Genomic DNA, 6,205 nt, shown 5'->3' with positions numbered 1-6,205 from the left:
AGGAATCGGTGATCTGTTTTTCCTGTGGCAAGGCAGGCCCAGACATAGCTCTTTTCAGCAAGCCCGACCTCTCAGGCTCTTGGAAAACAGGTGCTTTTCAAGACCCCAGCATTTATGAGGTTTATTCCTGTCTCCTTCATGGTCAGGACTGAGGGAGAAGGCCAAGGAGGAGAGACATTGACTATTTGGGGCCACATGGATGAGATTCAGAGAACTCCTCAAAAAACTCTTGATTCGAAGGATGGGGAAATTCACTGGATTGCAGAGGGCAGAGGTGGGAACTGGAGGATGTGACAAAGGCTGAAGAGTGGTTTCCCTTGGGGCAGCAGAGTGGGCGAGGGCAAGAAGTCAGACACCCTGAACAGAGTGGGCAGATGAGCCAATGAGAGTCAAGAGAGCACTTGGTGAAAGACTGAAAGCTTCCCGCTAAGTCAGGAACAAGACAGGAGGCTCACTTGCACTACTTTTCAGGCTTGTCCTGGAAGTTCTAGCCAGAACAATTAGGCAAGAAAAATAAATAAAGCAAATCCAAATTGGAAAAGAAGCAGTAAAACTATATTTGCAGATGACATGATCTTATATATAAAATAGCCTAAAGAATCCACCAAAAAAAAAAACGATCATAGCTAAAAAATGAATTCAGCAAAGTTGAAAGATAAAAGATTAACATACAAAAATCAGTTGTATTTCTATATACAATCTGAAAAGGAAATTAAGAAAATAATTCCATAGATGATAACATCGAAAACAGTAAAATACTTAGAAATAAATTTAACCAAGGAAGTGCAAGACTTGCACACAAAAACTGTAAGACATTGCTGAAAAAAATAAAATGGAAATAATAAACGGAAAAACGTCCCATGTCCATGGATTAGAAGACAATATTGTTAAGATGGTAATACTCACCAAATTGGTCTACAGATTCAATGATTGTTTTTATAAAAATGGAAACACTAACCCTAAAATTCATATGGAATTCCAAGGGACCCTGAATAGCTAATGCAATTTTGAAAAATAAGAACAACGTTGGAGGACTCACACTCCCTGATTTCAAAACTTACTGCAAAGTTACAATAATAAAAATAGTATGGTACTGGGACAAAAATAGACATATAGATCAATGGAATGGACCGAGAGACAAGAAATAAACCCATATATCTATGGTCATTTGGTTTCTGATAAGGGTGCCAAGACCATTCAATTTAGAAAGAACAGTCCTTTCAACAAATGGTGCCAGAGAGGCTATCCACATGCAAATGCATGATGTTGGACCCTACCTCACACCATGTACAAAAGTTAACTCAAAATGGATCAAAATCCTAAATATAAGAGCTAAATCTGTAAAACTCTTGGAAAAAAATGTAGGGATTGATCTTCATGACCTTGGATTTGGTCATGGATTTTTAGATATGCCACCAAAAGCACAAGCAGCAAAAGAAAAAATAAATTGAACTTCATCAAAATTTAAAACATTTGTGCTTCAAAGGATACCATCAAGAGAGCAAAAAGTCAACTCAGAGAATGGTAGAAAGTATTTGCCAACTATCTATCTGATAATGGTCTAGTATCCATGTTATATATAGAACTGTTCCAACTCAAAAATAAAATAACTCAATTTTAAAATTCACAAAGGACTTCAATAGGCATTTCTCCAAAAAAGATGTACAAATGGCCAAGTGCATGAAAATATGCTCCATGTCATTAGCCAACCGGAAAATGCAAAGCAGAACCACAATGACATGCTGTTTCATACTCACTAGTATGGCTATAATTTTTTTAAAAATTGGAATATAACAAGTGTTGATGAAGATATGGAGAAATTTGAACCATCATAAACCGTTGGTGGGAATGTAAAATTGTGCCCTGCTGTCAAAAAATGTTTGGTTGTTCTAAGAAGTTAAAACATAGAATTAGCCTAAGATCCAGCAATTCTACTCCTAGGTATATGCCCGCCATATTGAAAACAGATTTTCGAACAAAACTTGTACAAGCATGTTCATAGTGGCACCATTCACAATAGCTAAAAGATAGAAAACAACCCAAATGTCCATCAACTGTTGAATGAAAACCAAAATATGCACTGTGTGTATATCCACACAATGGAATATTATTCAGCCATAAAGTCTCAGCACATGAAATGCTGATACATGCTCCAGGATGGAATACCCTTGAAAACATTAAGCTGAGCAGAAGAAACCGGACACAAAAGACCGCACGTTATATGGTACCATTTATGTTCTATACCCAGAACAGGCAAATTCAAAGAGACAGAAAGCAGATTTGAGGCTGCCAGGGGCTGGGGACAGGGGGAATAGAGAATCACTACTTAATGAGTATGGGCTTTCCTTTCGGGGTGATGAAACCTTCTGAAAGTAGATGCTGGTAATGATTACACAACATTGTGAATGTATGAAATGCCACAGAATTGTACACTTTAAAATGGTAAATTTTACATCGTGTGTATTTTACAACACACACACACACACTCACACACACACACACACACACACACACACGCACAAGTGTATCTAGGACATGATGGGGAACAAGCCCAGTGAGGAAGGTGACCTTGCCCTGCCAGGCCAAGAGGCCCAGGAGTCACCGGATGATGGGGAACAGGGGGTGATGTGAAACCTGGGGGGCGGTGGAGGATGGAAGGCAGCATGCTTCCACAGCTGATGCTGAATCTGGCTGAGAGCGTCTGCTGGGAGTGCAGGCCTCCCAGGTGGAAGAAGCCCGTTTGTGTTGCATGTTTCCTAGGAATGATAAGGGCTGCGACTTCTCTTTCGTGGCTGCATCTAAACTGAAGACAAGCTCTCCCCTGGTTTGGCAGGAAACGTTGGAAACTATTGCCAAGACATCTGTTTCATTTTCTTTGGCAACAAAATGCATCCTGAGAGATAGACTCAAGGCTTACAACTGGGAGCATCCATAATTCTTTCTCCTTTTCTCCCACAGGAGTTTAAGCAGAGAAGCTCCCAAGCTCATGTTTAGAGAGGGTCAAACCGGAGGCGGCTGAGCTGCAGAGAATCCAGCATTTGGAGAAGGGAAATGAGCAAAAGTGAGGGCGGCAGGAGAGCAGGCAGCACAGCCAGGCGACACCCAAGAATGTCCTGACAATCCGGAGTCTGGGAGCAGAGTCCCTCTTAGGGGATGGGGGTGGAGGAGACCCCTGTTCTCTGTGACCTGCTCCACTTCCGAAGTGGAGAAATTGGGGGACTCATTCCAGGAGAACGAACATGGGCTTTGGCATTGGACAAACTGGGTTTGAATCCAGCTTGCTTACTCTCTGCATGACCTTGACCTTACTCCCTGTGTTCTCATCTGTAAAAGGGAGAAATAATATCTACCTCCTAAGTGTGTTGCTGGGATTAAGTGGGGGGATGCACGTGAACCGTGGCGCAGAGTGTAGCACACTGGAGGGGCTCAGTAAATGCTTCTGAATCCTCCAGAGAATTGAGATGGAGAGGCCCTGCAGCCTGGCCTGCACGTCTCTGTGCCTCAGTCTCCGTGTCTCGAACGTGAGGGGGCCTGGAACTGACTTTCTGTGATTTTATGACTAAGAACTGCAGATCCAGGGCTGTCTCTGGGGATTGTTTAAAAGTAGGATGGCTTGTACACAAGCTGAGAGAAGCAGGGTACAGGGTACAGACTGAAAAGCTATTGATTCCTCAGCTGAGAGTCAAGCCGTTACATGACCACTGGGGGTACCAGTGACAGCTCTTCTCAGGCCATCCCCGAGGCAACAAGACCCAGTCCCACTCTGGGCCAGCCCCAGCTACACTCCTGCCTTCCAGCATGCTCCCTGAGTTTCTCGGACCTGTAAAGTCTGGTGAGTTATTTAAACATCTAAACATCAGCAAAGCCAATGGCAGTCAATTCTCATGAAGAGAGTCTGCAAGTCCCACTCATTTAGGAAGTTTAGCACCTTCTGAGGCCGGGGGCCTTGGAGGACCCTCTGGGGAGCAATACATTCAGTTACTACTGAGTTGCCAGCACCCTTCCACCCAGCACAAGCCCACCGTGCATCACATACCACTGTCTCCATTTTAGGGAGACGAGGCTATTTGTCTGAGGAGGTTGCGTGGCTGGGAAGTGGCTGAGCTGGAGTTTGAACCCATCTCTGTGCTGCCACGTAGACCTGGGTTCCCGTTAACACTCAGTCTACTGAGTGGACCAAGCACGGCGACTCCGCAGTTTTTTTTTTGTTTTTTTTTTAGCACATATTAGCAGACAAAGAAGGATCCATGGGGGGCTTTGGTCCTTCAAAGTACGCTCTACAGAAGAGAGACTATGCTAACTTTGCTTAAGAATGAATCTGTCTTCTGACAGTCTATGTGTCTAATGTATTACGTTGTCATCCCTTATATTCGTGTTCAACTCCATCAATAAATATTACTGGAAACAATGTCTTTTAGCAGAACATTGTACCAAAATGGAGAACAAAGAGCTTGCTAAGAGTTTTAAGCATCTTTCCAAAATTCTAGTAAATCAAGCATGTCCCCTGCATCGGCAGGCGGACTCTCAACCACTGCGCCACCAGGGAAGCCCCGCAGTTTTTTTTAAACAGCTTTATTGAGAAATAATTCACACGCTGCCTAATTCACCCATTTAAAGTGTACAGTTCAGTGGTTTTCATTACATTCACAGAGTGGCTCAACCACCTCCACAATCTATTTCATAACATTTTCAGCACCTAAGAAACCCCATAGACCTTAGCTATCACAGTCCAATCCCCTCAGCCCCTCCAGCCCTAAGCAATCATTAAGCTATCTTCTGTCTATATTTGCCCATTCTGGGCATTTAATATCAGTGGAATAAAAATATATGGCTTTTTGTTGCTTGCTTCTTCCCACTAGCATAATGTTTTCAGAACCCATCTGTGCGTAGCATGTATCATGCTACTGCATTCCTTTTCGTGGCCAAATAATATTCCATTGTACGGCTATATCACAGTTCATCTCTTCATCAGTTAATGGGCTTTTGGGTTGTTTCTACAACCCTATTCTGAATAGCTATTCTGAATAACGTTTCTATGAATATTCATGTACAAGTTTTTGTACAGACATGCTTTTATTTTTCTTGGGTGTATACCTAGGAGTAGAATTGCTGGATCATATGGTAATTCTATGTTTAACTCCTTGAGGAACTGCCAGTCTGTTTTCCAAAGTGGATGCACCATTTCACAATCTTGCCAGCAGTGTACGAAGGTTCTGCTTTCTCCACAGCCTCCCCCAAACTTGTTAATATCTGTCTTTTTGACTATAGCCATCCTCATGAATATGAAGTGATATCTCATTATAGTTTTGTCTTGTATTTCCCTGAGGACTAATGATACCAAGCATCTTCTCATGTGCTTATTGGCCATTTTATATCTTCTTTCAATAAATGTCTATTCAGACCTTTTGCCCATTTTTATTGGTTTTTATATTTTTTATTACTGAGTCCTAAGAGCTCTTTATATATTCTAGATACAAGTCCCTTGCTAATGAGTTGCAAATATTTTCTTTCATTTTGTGGGCTATCTTTTCTCTTCTTTCATTGTGTCCTTTGAAGCATAAAAGTTTTAAGTTTTTATGAAATCCAACTTCTCTAGTTTTTCTTTGGCAGTTTATGCTTTTGGTATCATAGACTTCCCAGCTTTTTAAAGCAATATTTAACATAGAGAAATATGGCCATACCAAAATAGCAAGAGATATTGATTCTTTTTATGCTTTTTCAAGCTCAGACTTTTAAATAAGTCTTTTATTATACTCCACTTCATTCCAAAAATAATTTGATGCCACCTATGAAAATTCAAATAATACAAAAGGATACCATAAATAAAAACTTCTAGGCAAAAGGAAAATATGTATCAGAAATGAAGCCAAGGGTAAAGCCAGTGTGTAGAATTACTTATTTGGAGCTTCCTAGTGACCAAAGCAAAGAGGAAAATGCAACTATTTATAAGATTCACAGGCCCATGAGATAAAAATATATCTATATCTTAGGGGAAGCATTACTTTTCCTGACACAGGGTCTGGAAACAAATTTCTCCTATGGCTCCTTTTAAAGGGGGAATATGTTTGCGTTATCAACTAGAAGAGAGCACATATATAAAATCCCCAATAAACTATCTCTTCACAGCCCAATTTCCTTCCCTTTCTGTTTCCAGATCCACATCTCTTCCTGACAACAGTTCTGCCATACATGAAATTGTCCCTGT

The sequence above is a fragment of the Lipotes vexillifer genome, unplaced genomic scaffold, assembly GCF_000442215.2.
Source record: "Lipotes vexillifer unplaced genomic scaffold, Lipotes_vexillifer_v1.1 scaffold571, whole genome shotgun sequence".
NCBI lineage: Eukaryota > Metazoa > Chordata > Mammalia > Artiodactyla > Lipotidae > Lipotes > Lipotes vexillifer.
Note: the sequence above shows the minus strand (reverse complement) of the source record.